This window comes from Felis catus, chromosome B3 (genome assembly GCF_018350175.1).
Source record: "Felis catus isolate Fca126 chromosome B3, F.catus_Fca126_mat1.0, whole genome shotgun sequence".
In the NCBI taxonomy this organism is placed as follows: Eukaryota; Metazoa; Chordata; class Mammalia; order Carnivora; family Felidae; genus Felis; species Felis catus.
The window spans coordinates 105,942,771-105,957,634 of record NC_058373.1 but is presented as its reverse complement, the minus strand read 5'-3'; the positions used below and the strand labels follow the sequence as shown (position 1 = coordinate 105,957,634).

The window sequence follows — 14,864 nt, the reverse complement described above, 5'->3', positions numbered from 1 at the left end:
AACCACTAAATTTGTGGTAATTTGTTACCTAGCAATAAAACTAATATGCCTGGATAAGCATCTTATACCCAAAGAGTACATCACAGGATCTCAGAGCCCACCTTCTGCACATGAGTTTATGATCCCATGGCACCAAGTGAGTACCTAAACATTCAGCAATTTAACTTTTAATGCAGTGTTTCTCAAAGGATCATGAATCCAAATTTGAGAAACGCTGAGCTACATAATCCCTTATAAATGAAATATTCCTTTTCCAACACACACAGTTAGCTTTATAGGCAAGATTACATACTTGACTGCTTTTTACAGTGTGAAGACTTCTATAGCAGAAAAATCCTGCAAAATAATCATATGGAACAAGTTTAAAGTAAATTGTGACTAAGCCAAATGTATGACCAAAACCTTTAGCTTATCATCACAGTAAGTATAAAACAGTACAAAGCTTTCTACCCTTTAATGCCCTAGCTCATGATTAGGAGGTGTGAAAAAAATATGAGCCAGAATCCATACAACAATTTCTTTATAACAAAGTTTCCAATGTCTTGGATGGTCCATAAATATTAAGGAATTATCACAAATATCCTTTGTCAGCATTTATATCCACTTATTTAGAGGGAAAAATTTGAGATGTTCATGGATACAAGAAATGGGAAAATACATCATAGATATTATCCCTAAGGACTAAAATTCTGTTTCTAAGGTGGCACTTAGGATTTTTTTGCCTTTTTAAAAAATTAACAGCTTTATTGAGATATAAAAATCATATGCCATAAAATTCATCCATTTAAAATGTATAGTATAGTGGTTTTTAGTATGTTTACAAACTGTGTAACCATTTCCACAATTTTTAGAAACTGTATTCTTTCTTTTTATTAGTCATTCTCCCTTTAAAACCATGTAATGCTAACAAATTCTTCTCTAGCACAGGAAACACTGGTCACCTAGAACACCAAAATCAGCACTTGGGGAAGAAAAGAACTGGGGGGCAGAAGACTTGATCTACAGGCATAACAAATACTGGAAAAACTGTGGATTTGGGATTGTAGAGTACTGCTTCCTATAACTGATGCTATGAACATTCCTTTGAAAACCCGGACATGATCCGAATACACAGAACATGAAACTACTTGCCAGCGAAAGCAAAAAAATCTTTCATTGGAGACACTCTTCACCTATTGCACAATGTAATTTGTTTATTTCAGGAGCAGAAGACAGAGGGTGATCTGAGCTTTATTTAAGTAAAACAAGAGTTCTTGTATTCCAAGGGAAAAAATCTGGAATTTAAAATAGCATTCTTAAGGGTTCACACCCAACATTAAAACATATTTTACAAGCCAAATGAATGAATGAACGAATGAATGAATATTTTAAGGTGTTGCTTCCGTGGTTTTTGACATAGTCCATAAAATGGCCAGTATAATATCTCCCCCCTGAAACTCAGTTACTCCCTTGCCTCTGCTATGCTTGAAAGAAATCTGGATCTGAAATTCTAAGTAGAATCCAAGTAAAAGGAGGCATTTTATTCTATTTCCCACCTTTGGTAGTTATAACACTGGAACTTTGTAGTCTGGGCTCTGTGGTGGCACATGACATAGGTTAAGGAAGGAAACTTGCAACAAACAAATCTACCCTATGTTTATGAAGCCAAAAGAGTCTGATGAGAAACTCACTGAGTGAAATCTAGCTGTGAAATATCTAGATCCTCTCTAGGATCTGGATTTTCTAGAACAGAAGCTAGTAAGAGCACCGACTACTACTTTCACCCGCTTTCGGGCAAAGGCACCCTGGTGTTGGCCATTTGTAATAGGGTGGTTTCTGCTTCCTTTTCTTTGAAACAACCGGTTAATGTGCAAATTCAATCTCCTAGGGAATCATCTTGAAAAGAAGATAAGGTCTCAAGTTTTTCAGATCTTTTGCTCTTCCCACACATTTTCAGTCCTGGCTAAATATCAGAATTACCTGGGGAGTTTCAAGAATCCTGGAGACTGGGTCCAAACCCGGACATTTACTAAATCAGAATCCTGAGGCATCTTTTTATATCCACCAGAGGATATTCTGACTCACATCCAGGGCGGAGAACCAACAGACAGCCTTCGGAAGTCCTACCCAACCCTCTGAGAAAGGACTTTGGCTTCTCTTTTAACTGAAACTGTGTGCTTCCCTAAGCGTTATCGTCTCATTAGTTGCTCAAGAACTGAATTTGGGATGGTTAATTACAACTTCACAACATTCCCCCCATGTACACTGAAATTCTTACCGATGCTTTTCTGAGAGTCAAGTTTGAGTGTTGCCAAAGCTCAAGTTTTAGACTCAAGTTTTAAAGACATTCTTGGTTGAGGGAGAGGTGGAAAAACAAAAAAACAAAAAAACAAAAAAACAAAAAAAACCCCATCACTCTGTTAATCTTTTTCAGAGTTCTTCCCACACTGCTAATGTGAGATAAGCTGTCATTTTTAAAGGTTGAAGCCCCCCCTCCCCTTTTCTAAGCATTCTGGCCTTTGACAATAATGACAGAGCAAACCTTTTCTTTCCCCAAAGCCTCATCTTCCTTATCCACAGATAACATTACTGACCTACCAACACAGGCCATGGGCTTCAAAGCTGTTTACCCACTAGCTCTGGTAGGCTTGCCCTGACCCAGCATCAGTGTCTCACAGAGTCCCCTGTTGTGACCAAGAATATGTCCTTAAAATGTGGCTGGCCTCCCAGGCAGTGGTCACGGAAGAATGGAGAAATGACCCCACAGGGTCTAATCCACTGACCTTTACTTTGCTCTCACCAACTGCCCAAATAAATAAAAACAGCAGGGTAGCTTAGTTTCCCAGATGAATTCCAATTTATCCCTAAATATCTAAGCCTGGTCCAATGCTTAAAAGTTCTCAGGCCATCCAAAATCTGTCAACTGGTTCCCAACCAAGGCCAATTTTGCCCTCCCAGGGACCTTTGGCAATGTCTGGAGACATTTTTGGTTGTTACAACTGGAGGAAAGGTTGTTACTGGCATCTAGTGGGTAGAGGCCAAGGATGCTGCTAAACATCCTACAGTACACAGTATTGCCCCCACAACAAAGAATTATCCTGTCCAAAATGCCAATAGCACTGAGGTTCAGATACCCTGGATTGAGTCGTTTACCAGACCACTGGTTTGAAGAGACTCTTGTTACCAGTAGCTTACAATACGAACTGGGGGCTCAGGTCATGAACTCATGGTTCACTAGTTCGGGTCCCACATCAGGTTTGCTGATGGCGCAAAACCCACTTAGGGGGCTCTCAAAAATAATAAATAAATTAAATTAAATAGGGATCACAAACTCAAATGCCTTCAAGGTCCAAGGAGATAAAGAAATATCACATTAAACAAAGTGGCTATGTATGAGGCACTAGGGTGTGGTGAGGCCTGTGCCAAATGAGAACGTAAACACTCACTAAAATCATTCAATTTTTTAAAATAACACTGGGTTAGTCAAACAAAACATGACAGCTGGCTACATCCATCCTGTATACCACTGGTAGTCAAACTCTGGTTTAAGGAGTTCATCAATTTAAACAGAACTGGATGATCACCCAAAGACATTGTCTAGCCTTGTCCCTTATACCCTATGGAACTTCCTGAGCCCCCAAGCTGGGGAACAGGACGAGAAGCTGTTCAGTTAAGAACAGACTAGGGATCAGGGGCTCCTGGGTGGCTCAGTTGGTTGAGCATCTGACTTGGGCTCAGGTCATGATCTCACAGTTCGTGAGATCAAGCCCCACGTTGAGCTCTGTGCTGACAACTCAGAGCCTGGAGCCTGCTTCAGATTCTGTGTCTCCCTCTCTCTCTGCCCCTCCCATGTTCTTGCTCGGTCTCTCAAAAATGAATGAACATAAGAAAAAAAAAAAAAAAGAACAGAAGAGGGATCAGATTTTAAGGGTTTAGTTTCAGAGTCTCTTAGTGCTAAGAGCAGGGGCCAATATTGGAAACTCTGAAGGTGAGAAAATGGAGGTCCCTCCCCCTCACTGATCTCTATTCTAGGGAAATCCACTGGCTATTACAATCATCAATATTACACAATGCCATACAAGTAAGGTCATTATTTAACGATGACACCATTCACACAAAATTTTAGAATTTTCACAACAGTTCATGATGAGGAAACTGAGGCCCGGGAATTTCAAATGAATTGCAAAGACTACCCACATCTGAACCTGAAATTAATTGGTGTGTCTTTTTTCTCTGTGTAATTGCAACACAGCAACCAAATGGTGATGAGATTTCATTTCAAGGTGTCAAACACTCATGACTAAACTCTCTACCAACATAAGTAAGTTCTACATAAATGTTAGATTTAAGCCTACTCATCACCATCCTCTTTTCTCATCAAAAACACATTAACATGTTTGCCCCAAGTCACCGTTTTAAGATCTCGTTTCCACATAACAGAAGAATTGAAAACAGGTTAAATATCTCCAGCCCTCCTTTCAGATCAGGCTGTAGAGAGGAAAGCCAAGTCAGCAAATGGAACACAAGAAGAAGGAAGCTCGGATCAGATCTGAATATCCCCACGTGTATGCATGCTTTCTGCTGGAGGAATTCCTGGCCCGAGGAGACAGTATAAACAAACGCGATCCAGAGGGAAACAAATGATAAGATAAGTGAGACCCAATAACTCCCTCTGTCCTCCCCTCCACCTACTTCCCCCAACATATTCCATCAGAAAAACAATGTGAGCTCGGGAGGATTCAAATGTAAGCAGCCCCCACCCTCTGCTACCACACAGCTCCCTTTTCTCAATTAGGGGGTTAGGGGTAAGACGCGCTCCTTGGTGAGTGAGGTCAGTGATTGTGGCTCCCCTCACATGAAACCTGGCCCATGGAAGACACCCTTGTCCTTTTCCCACAAGGAGGCTATGAGCACAGGACTGACAAGGAGGCAATTCACTGCTCTTCCAGACTCAAATTACAATCCAAGGAGTGTAGTAGGCAAAGGTGGAGTGAGGAAGAAAGGTGGCTTCAGTCACAGCCTGAAAAGAAACTGGGTCAAACTAAAAATAGTATTTTATTTTTTTAAATTTCAAACCAGTCCCTTAGCAGAAAATGTCAGAGGCACGGCAGTTTCTTGCCACAGTTCTTGGAACTTCTATAGTTGGAAATGTCACCTACACACAGACTGTTAAGCCCTAAATGGGTCATAGAGGTTTTCTAGTCCAATCCAATCCCTATTCTTAATGTTTAAAATATGAAAATATAATAACAGGCCTTTCATTGAACGTTCTGAGAACATGATGCAGTCTCGGCCATCGCCTTCAATTCCAGCCCAATTCATTCCACACTGTCTCAGACTTCTTCAAATTACCACTGAGTGCAAGTAGCAGGGTTGAGGACTGCTAATGCAAACAAGATTGCATACAAACAGAATGGGAAAGAAGCCAAATGTTATTGTTGTTTCTTCTGCCGTCATCATCCTAAGTCAAATAGCCACTGATATGGTAGCTGCATTAAAAAAAAGAAATGCTAAGGGCGAAACTGTATGACATTTTCTGTATCCACAATTTCACCAACTTTCGAGAGGAGAGAATGCAAAAGGGACCTTCAAATGGTTTAAACTGTCTACATCATTTCCTTGAACTTTTTACAATATTTTTTTGTAATAAATTCTCAATATTTAGAAGAGCCCTTAGTGTAATCCTCTTGTTGCAGAACTACAGGCTCTAATTAACTAACTCATGTCTAATCATTTCACTGCTTGGTTTTGCAGATCTCTATGAAACAAATACATTTAGATACATATAAACAATCTAACCTGGTGAATGATGCTGACCACTATCCCTCACTCTTCTCCTAGGATGCAAATCTGCAGGGGTTTTAGGGAAGAAGAGTGAAGCCAAGAAATGGCACAAAAACATCTACTAATGACTTGGGTCACATCCCCAAGAAACAGAAAAGACCAAGGCTACGGGGCTTTGGCAAAGTTTTATTCAGGAAGCTGCTCTTAGTTCTGACCCACTCCTCATAGAAGGACACCTGTCAGAAGCATACAATTCCTTGGCAAATTGTTGGCAAAGCTTTACCTCTAACTTATGGGGTCTAAAAAAACTAAGACCCCCATCTTTTGCCCCTTGAAGTGATGGCTATGCATTAATATATCCACAGTATACTATCTAGTCTCCTCTGTTGCCAAGAAGGAGCATGATGAATTAAAACCGGGCAGGAGGGAGGGGCCCTGGCTGGCTCAGTTGGTAAAGCATGTGACTCAATCTCAGGTTTGTGAGTTCAAGCCCCACATTGGGCATGGAGCCTACTTAAAAAAAAAAAACAAAAAACAAAAAAAAACAGTAAATATAAAAATTTTTTTTTTAAAGCTAAGATTATAGGTACAGTTTGTGGCTCCAAAACAAGACAAAACTAACCCATGGCCTTGACCTGGTTTGTAGGTCACTAACAAACTGAGCATAGCCAAAAAGCCAGAATATAGAACCCATTTCAAAAAACAAAAGATGGGCATCTCTTATTGCCCAGACAATGCCCAAAGCTCAGATCTGGGCTATCTACTCTTGGAAGCCTAAATTCAGAAAGCCCATCAGATGGGCAATATTTGCCAACTGCACAGATTTTTTTTTTCTTTCGGAAATGAAAAGGACAAAGACCAGTTTAATAGTTGACCCTAATTATGTACCTGGCAGAATAAAAGGTACCTTCAATTCCAATCCTGGTGCAATTTATAGAACAGAATGAACTCAGGTTATTACTAACGGTGACCAACATACTTAGGAAGTGTAAGAAGATGAATGAAAAAAAAAAAAAAAAAGCTTCTGAAATCAATGTCTGTTGAATGAATGAATATTATGTTTGAACAACTTATCAGCTAATAAGCCTCTTGTTTTCATTTCCTTTTCCTGGCAATATACTGTTAGGGCATAACTTTTCTATTATTTCCCTAAATGACACAGTTTTGAGTTTTACTCAATTGTCTTCATCAAATATTGTCAAACGGGCAAAATATCCAGTTTTAAGCCAAAAGGCAAAGATCTATTGTAAGTGAGGAAATCGTACCAACTGCATTAAAAATTGAACCTGCTTCCCTGGGTTTCCACATTTAATTCGCAATAGGGGCTAAGGTTTAAAAGAACTGCAATCGTGTATTCGGCACCAAATTTGCTCCACTGTAAAAGTAAATAAAAGTCTCTCTTCTGAGGTGAGAAATAAAAAAGCTTATTTTAATATCTAAGGATAAACCGACATTAGATTACGTGTCTGACTACTACTCAAGTTTTCATTATTTTCTTTTCAAAAGAGCTTTTACAATTTATGTTAAAAGACAACAAGGAGGAAGAAAGCTAAGAAGTTATGGGAGTCAGCTTCTGGATCTCTGTTCTGGGTGAGAAGGTTTTTTTTTTTTTTAGATAAGAGATTCAACCTATTGGAAAGTTATCTCAGTTAACAAATACAGTCTAATGCTGGACAGGCTCCAAATAGATTTAGAGATGGCATATAAGAGCATTTCTTTTTTCAAATAATTTGCCTACCACCCACACAGCAAAAAGGAGGGAGTTCAACAGTTTTGTCATTCAAATACACAGATGCAACATTTTTAATCCTCTGCAACACTTTCTGCTCCAGAAAGTCAGACTTTAAGAAACTATTCAATGAAGGGGCACCTGGGTGGCTCTGGTGGTTAAGCACCCAACTCTTGATCTCAGCTCTGGTCATGTTCTCACAGTTATGAGTTCAAGCCCCATATTGGGCTCTGCATTGATGGTGCAGAGCCTGCTTGGGATTCTGTCTCTCCTTCTCTCTGACCACCACCCCCCTGCCCTGTCCCGCCTTGTGCTCACTCTCTCCCTCAAAATAAATAAATAAACTTAAAAAAATTTTTTTAAAAAAGAAACCATTAAATGCAGAAGCATTTTTACTCTCAATGAACCCAGCACTTACTGACCCAGCACTGTTTCAGAAGTAAGAGATACAAAGGAAGTTATGATTCCCCCTAACTCGATGGAGAGAAAAGAACACACAGGAAAACCAGAGGCAAGGCAACAGTGTCGGGGTGCAGAGAACTAGGCTGCCTAGGTCCCTAACCTAGTCTGCCCCTTACCAGTTGCGGGACCTGAGCTAGACAAGTTCCTTAACTTCTTCATGCCTCAGTTTCTTCCTCTGTAAAATGGTGATGATGGTACCTTCTCATACAATTGGTGAGAGGAGTCAATGGTTAAGCCCATGTAAAGTATTAGGAAGGTCCTGGTTCAAGGTAAGCACCTCACATACCTTGACTGTCAGCATCGTGTCAGCTATGTTAAGTTCTGTGGTCAGGCTAAGGGCTCTGAGGAGGAAGGACAGAGGGGGATGGTAAGAGCTGAGGCAGGGAAGGCTTCCTGGCATCTGTGGCGCTCAAGATGGATCTGAGAGCACAAGGAGAATTTAGAAACTCAGAGGAGCACACATTCCAAATGAGTGGAGCCATTACTGGACAAAGTCACAGATGGTGTAAAAACCAGGAGTGCTGAAACATCAACAAGGAAAATAATGCTCACCAAAGCTGCATATGTATTTGGCGACCTCAGATGAACCGCGGAGAAGGGGGGAGGCCTCCGTATACTTGCTGCAGTGCTCCTGGATTCAGCGTTTTAACTAATTTTTGGATGTGTGTACTATGAACGCAAACTCATTCTGAAACGCTCAGTTCTCTCCTCCCGGAACAGTGGAAAGGATGCCAGACAATAAAAAGGTAAACTCTTTTTTTTTTTTTTTCTTTTCCCTGCAAAAATAGTCTGCTAGAGTAGAATGTAGGTCACCAAAATCAACTTGCATCTCATTTGCATCCGTCCCGCTCTCAGTGGTGGTACTTACTAAGTGGTGGCTTGGAGGAATCAGAGGGACGGGAGGCAATTCAGATCCATCCTTCACTTCCAATCTCTATCAGCCACTCTAAACACAACCTACTGAAGAAGCCAGTGAATGTGACCTCACAGGAAGTATCTTCCACCCGAGCCTGACCCATCCACCAGATGTTACTCTCAAGCCACATACAGAAACTCCCCTCCTTACAGATTTCTTCTTTTTTATGTCTATTTACTTTTTTTTTTTTTTTTTTTTATGGTTGGGGCACCTGGGTGGCTCAGTCGGTTAAGCAGATGACTTTGGCTCAGGTCATGATCTCAAGGTTCAAGCCCCGGAACAGTGGGGTCACTGTTCAAGCCCCACGTCAGGCTCTGTGAGTTCAAGCCCCACGTCAGGCTCTGTGCTGACAGCTCGGAGCCTGGAGCTTGCTTCGGATTCTGTGTCTCCCTCTCTCTCTGCCCCTCCCCTACTCATGCACACGTTCTCTCTCTCTCAAAAATAAACATTAATTTTTTTTTTTAATTTTTAGTGTTTATTTACTTGTTTAGGCACACAGAGAGTGAGCGAGCGTGCACAAGCTGGGGAGGGGGCAGTAAGAGAGGGAGACAGAGAATCTCAAACAGGCTCCACACCGTCAGTGCAGAGCCCGATGCAGGGCTTGAACTCACAAACTGTGAGATCATGACCTGCGTCTGTTAAGAGTCAGACACTTAGACTGAGCCACCCAGGTGCCCCTAATATTTATTTTTGAGAGAGAGAGAGGGAGAGAGAGAGCACGCATGCACATGCAGGGGAGGGGCAGAGAGAGAGACAGAGGGACAAAGGATCCAAAGCAAGCTCTGTGCTGAGAGCAGAGAGTCCGATGTAGGGCTCGAACTCAAGAACTGAGATCACCCGAGCTTACCGATTTCTTAAATAGTACCTGTGGTATCAGTTGCCTCTAAACTGAGCTCTCAGGGAAACCATTAAGAACAGATGCTGTGTTAGAATACATTTCACTTGGAAGATTTCCTCCATTACCAAGTTAGAACTCAAAATGCCAGTGTAAGTGACAGTAGTCCACGTTCCTGATGCAAAGAAGAAAAATCACAAAATGAAATATAAGAATTTTCATTTTGACCGTGCCCCCTCTGGAGTTTAAGCAAGTTTGCTAACCTAAAGTGGCAAAGGTGCCTGCAATTATTTCCTGCAATAATATAAGGATAGGCTTAAAACTTGGAAATACCAGGAGTATGACATGAAGCCAGGGAGGGCCCCACAGAAGTTACAACTCTGTGATTATTTCCTGAACCAAACACCTAAGGCTCTCAGTGGTACCAGGCTTTGTTGGAAAAGCTGGTTCTCCCTGATCCAACAGCTGTAACTCTTTAAGTGATTTCACAGAAGACCTCAAGATTCTCAAGCCAAAGCCACTCTTTATGACATCCCCAAAATATTTACACGATGAAACACTTTCAATCTTAACCATGTTTTGTTTGTAAACAGCTTATTTGTTCTGATGACCATAATACCAACACTAAAAGCAGGCTTTTAAACAAAGTAGTTCAAATAAAACCACACACAGACACACAGGCATTCGTGACACCCAGAGCCTATCCACAGAGCGAGAAAGCCAGGATTCAAATTCCTTGGCACCTACTAAGCTCCTGTAAGCACCACCCAAGGACACGACCCACTGCTGATATCATGCCTCCTCGCTAATTTATACTTCTGAAAACCCACAGAATCTGACTAGTGGATGATAACACAACGTTACAAATATTGGACAAATCTCTCCTACTCCGTTCTTCTCTCACATGAGCCAGCCTGGGACAACCGATCCTGTTTATGAGAAAACTCCTCCACAGATAAGAAAGCCACTGTCCAGCTCCTCTACCCCAATGGTGCCTCCGGTGCCATGGGTAGCCTGGCAAAAGCCTCTAGTTATCTCTGCCTTAGTGTCTCTCTCTCTCTCTCTCTCTCTCTCTCTCTCTCTCTCTCCTGTCCTGCACCTCCTGGGAAAGTTATCTGGGCCAGGGAGAGAACAAGAGACATCTAGAAATGCCGGCTGTGGGGTAATAAGAATTGCATTAAGACCTGTAACAAGAATTTTAGAGAAAAAAAAAAAAAAAAAAGAAAGTCTATGTGAGTGAATGTATTCCAACAGCAAATAATTACAAAATACATCGATTTCAGACACATGGATGGCCTTCTATACTTCAGGTCACGTGCTACATAGGCGTTTTCATTTATGCTGAGATGAAACTACTTCACAGAAAGCTAAAGGAGTATTACCATCGATGCCAGAACTACCAGTGGAAAGAATGCAATCTTGAATCTCCAATCATGGCTCTACTATTGACTCAACAAATATTTATTAAACACCTACCAATGGTCAAACACTAATTGCTAGAGAGACGGGGAAGGACAAGACAAAGACCCTGCCCTCAAAGACCTTGGGGGTTGGGGGGGGGGTGGAACACATTAGAATTGCTGTCAGAATTACAGGGACACAAGAAAAATCAGACAATCGAAGGAGATGTTCAGTCAATGATAAGTTCTAGGACAAAAAGTGACAATTTCTGATTCTGTTTCCTCATGAGGATGTAACCGCCTACTTAAAACAAGACGATGAAATGTCAACCACTTGGCAGTCAATGTCCCCAAGCATCTACCTGCACAAGAATGCACATGCATACACATTCACAGATACAGCCTTGTTCCCCCTTAACTGCAATGTCTGTGATAATCCACTTTGGCATGTAACAAAAGCAGAAGGTAAACAAAATATTTGTGTAATTCAATTACACTGAATGCAATTAGATTACAAATAACTGCATTCATCAAGAATCTATAAAAAGACAAACCCTGAACAATTAATTCTACAATAAAAGGATAAATAGAAGTCCAGATACAGGGATAACACTAGTAATATTAGAAATATCATCACAACTAGTCAAATGGCTGCCTTGCCTACCTTGAAGGATTGCCATGAAGAGCCAGGCTGGTTTGTCAAGTGAGTCATACCAATAAGGCTCAGAGATATTAACCCAATGCCACAGTGTCAGAAGTGGAATTTAACTCATCTTCAGATTATTTTGAGAAAAGACAATGACCAAGTCCTTTGTAGAGTCACAAGATTTTATACCTAGAATCAACTTTGGGAAACCCTCTATAGCCCCTCTCCCACATTACTAAGGCCCCAGGTCCCCTGAAGTAAAGAATTACCCCAGAGTGGGGTAGCCAGCAATGACAGAGCTAGAGAATGACCCAGGCCTCCTAGATCCCTGCCCAGCCTGCTTCATTCCCAAGGACCTGAATCCTTTAGGCAGGCGGCAGGCTTCTAGATTTTATGGGAATCACAAGGCATGACATGGACTTCCAGAATTCAATTTCAGTTATTAACTGTTCCTATAAACTTCCAGAGAGCTGCACCTAGGGCAAATCGAGGCCCTTTACTGGTGGCCAGAGAGCTCGCTCTTCATGCAAAACAGAGGACACGCCCTCCTTGAGAAATATGCCTCCAACTCGGGTCAGGTACATTATTAGGGAAATTATGCATCTAGCCTGAAAGGGAAAGAGCATGCCTCAGGAAAAAGGCTCCAGCATTACTTCTGGTGAGAGGAGGGTCCAAGGTATGGGCACACGAGAGGGAAAGGAGTCTAGAACTGTGTCCAAGCTATTTCCAAGAGAATGGAGGCCTGGGCTGTGGAAAGGGTGAAGGAGAGAGAGCAGCTGGGCCCGGAACGAGCATTTGACCACACCCACTGGCCACGCCCTCCCAGCTGCCCGCAGAGCCACAACGAATTGAAACAGCAGTGGGAGCAGTTAAGATTCCGACGGCAGGAGTCGCCATGGCAACGGGATTCGTCTCGCAGACAAACTCCGCTTCAATTCACTAGGTCCTTCTCCAGTCTCAAGCAACTACCAACTCATTGAGCGCAAAACGGTCACGGGTAGCATATGCTCTTGATGCTCTCCTGCGGGTGGAGACGGGGTAGGGGACCAAGCTAGAGGAAATAAGGCGCAAGTATCAATTCCTGGGCCCACCAAAATATTTTATGGGGGCAAAAAAAACCAAACAAACAAACAAACAAAAAACCAGAACATCCCATCACCAGGCTGTGAGCGACTTGAGACCAGAGCCATTAGCTGGGTTTGATGAATGAGTGAGTGAGTATGCGAAAGAATGAGGGTGCTAGGAAAGGAAATCCAGAGGACTTTTATAGAGTTCTCGGGCCCCAAGCACGTCTCAAGTCGGAGGGCAAGCCCATTTGCAAGCAGTTGGATTTTCGACACCAGATGGTTCCTATTGCCCAGCCCTCCTGCCCCACAGCGAGCCTCATCATTAGATTGTTCGACACCCCGCACCGCCTAACCAACTCCCAGCCCAAAGCTCCGGGCAGACGCTTCGCCCCAGCTCAGGTGCTCTTTGTGGAGGGAGCAATCCGGACAGGGGAAACAAGATGCACCTTTCCCAGGGGGACGAGAGGCGCGAGCGCCCTGCGGCGCCCCGAACCCGCTCCGCAGGCGGCGCAGGCTCCGCTCCCCGCTGTCCGCCAACACCCCTTGGTCTTTCCGCAGCGCGGGGTTTCCCTCCTCTCCTGCGAGACCTTTAGCTTCCAACTTTCGCGGAATTACAGTCACCTCGTCCCTTTTTCAAATAAAGCTCGAAGCGAGGGCTGCAGGGATGGTTGGGGTTCTGCTCGGACGCGGGCGGGCACACGAGTCCCTCCTTCCCTGTTGCCACCTCCGAGTCCACCACGCCTGCCTCGGAGCCTCCCGGGCCAGCAGCTCCCGACCGCGGGCAGGGCCCCCAGCCGAGGCCACGACCCCCGGCGCCCCGAAGCCCCAGCCTCGAGAGCCTACAGCAAGGCGGCGAATGGTACCCTGCCTGCTCTTTTGGCATCCCAGCGCCTCAGAAAGAAAGGAGGGAGGGACCCCCGTCCTCGGGGGCGCCTTCCTCCGGGCTTGCCTTGCTTTTCGCCGCGCTTGCAGCCATTTTCCCAAACCCAGCTTGGCAGCCGGGAGCTGTCTAGGTCCCGTTCCCACCCAGACCCAACCTGAAGGACGGGTTTAATATTTACCTACTGGCCCTGGGGCTCCGGGGAGGCAGCGGGAGGGCGCGCCGCGAACCCAGCGCCCGGCCCGAAGTAGCGCGCCCACCCCCACGCCACCGCGCGGTGCTACTTAATGAATGAGTGCGGCGGGCGAGGCGGCACGTCCCCCTTACCTGAGCAGCCCCTGCATGCTGGAAAGGCGGCTCTGCGCTCCGGGTACAATGGGATCCGGTTAAACAGTTTCCTTCACAGCCGCTCGTAGGTTACCAACTCGCAGGTGACATCACCCTCTCCTCGCCTGATAGGATACAATGTGGCGCCCACTGCGCATGGACTCCCCAGCCGGGCCCGCACACCCCTGGGAGTTGTAGTCTCGATCTCACAGGCACAGCCCGAGTAGCTACGCTAACCAGGGTTCACGGAACTACACTTCCCGTCGCATTCCTCGGCCGCTTCGTCCCCGCCCCCTGATCCCGCCCCCCTCCGGACCCGCCCCCTCCCCGCCCTCCAGCCTTGCAGTGTTAGTGGTGGTCGTTCAAGAAGCTGAGTTGCGGACACCGCGGCGAGGGGGGTGGGGGGAGGGCACCCTGCGGTCGTGACCTTTGACTTGACCTCCATTCTGCCCGGTGAGGGCTCTGAGGGCCGCCAGGGGTCGGGCGCTGGTGCGCACGGGCCAGGCAGCTCTGACCATCCCGGCTCTTGGCCCCAGCTGGAGGGAGAAGATTAAGCTTTTCGCTGCCTTCCTTGCGCTTAGAAACTAATTAATAGGACGCACTGGTTTCTGGGTTAAAAGCGGTCCTGGAATTCCCCCCACGTCCCCGAGGAAGAGGCGATGCCGGCCGCGAAGAAGAGAAATCCCCGTGTGCCCCCACTTAGTACAATTCACCTTTCTGTCCTCTTTCCTTTTCCCATTTAACGGAGTCCGGGTGACCAACCAGAACGCAGGGAACAGCTTAGTTGGCTGAGCTGACAGGATAACGGAGGCTGTCACTAATAAAAATGCGGTGTAATA

At 44.5% G+C, this 14,864-nt stretch overlaps 1 protein-coding gene across 4 annotated transcripts in view; it reads right to left on the bottom strand.

Moving 5' to 3' along the window:
• Positions 1 to 14,159, bottom strand: part of DAAM1 (dishevelled associated activator of morphogenesis 1) — a 176,849-nt gene extending 162,690 nt beyond the window's left edge. For 3 of the 4 annotated variants that reach the window (XM_023255734.2, XM_045059982.1, XR_006599656.1), the window contains exon 1: positions 14,026 to 14,147. The gene's annotated coding sequence lies outside the window, so the exon portion shown is untranslated. Of the gene's footprint in view, positions 1 to 14,025 lie in introns of all 4 variants that reach the window. The other variant, XM_023255733.2, reaches the window with a different exon arrangement.
• Positions 14,160 to 14,864: the final 705 nt, after the last annotated feature.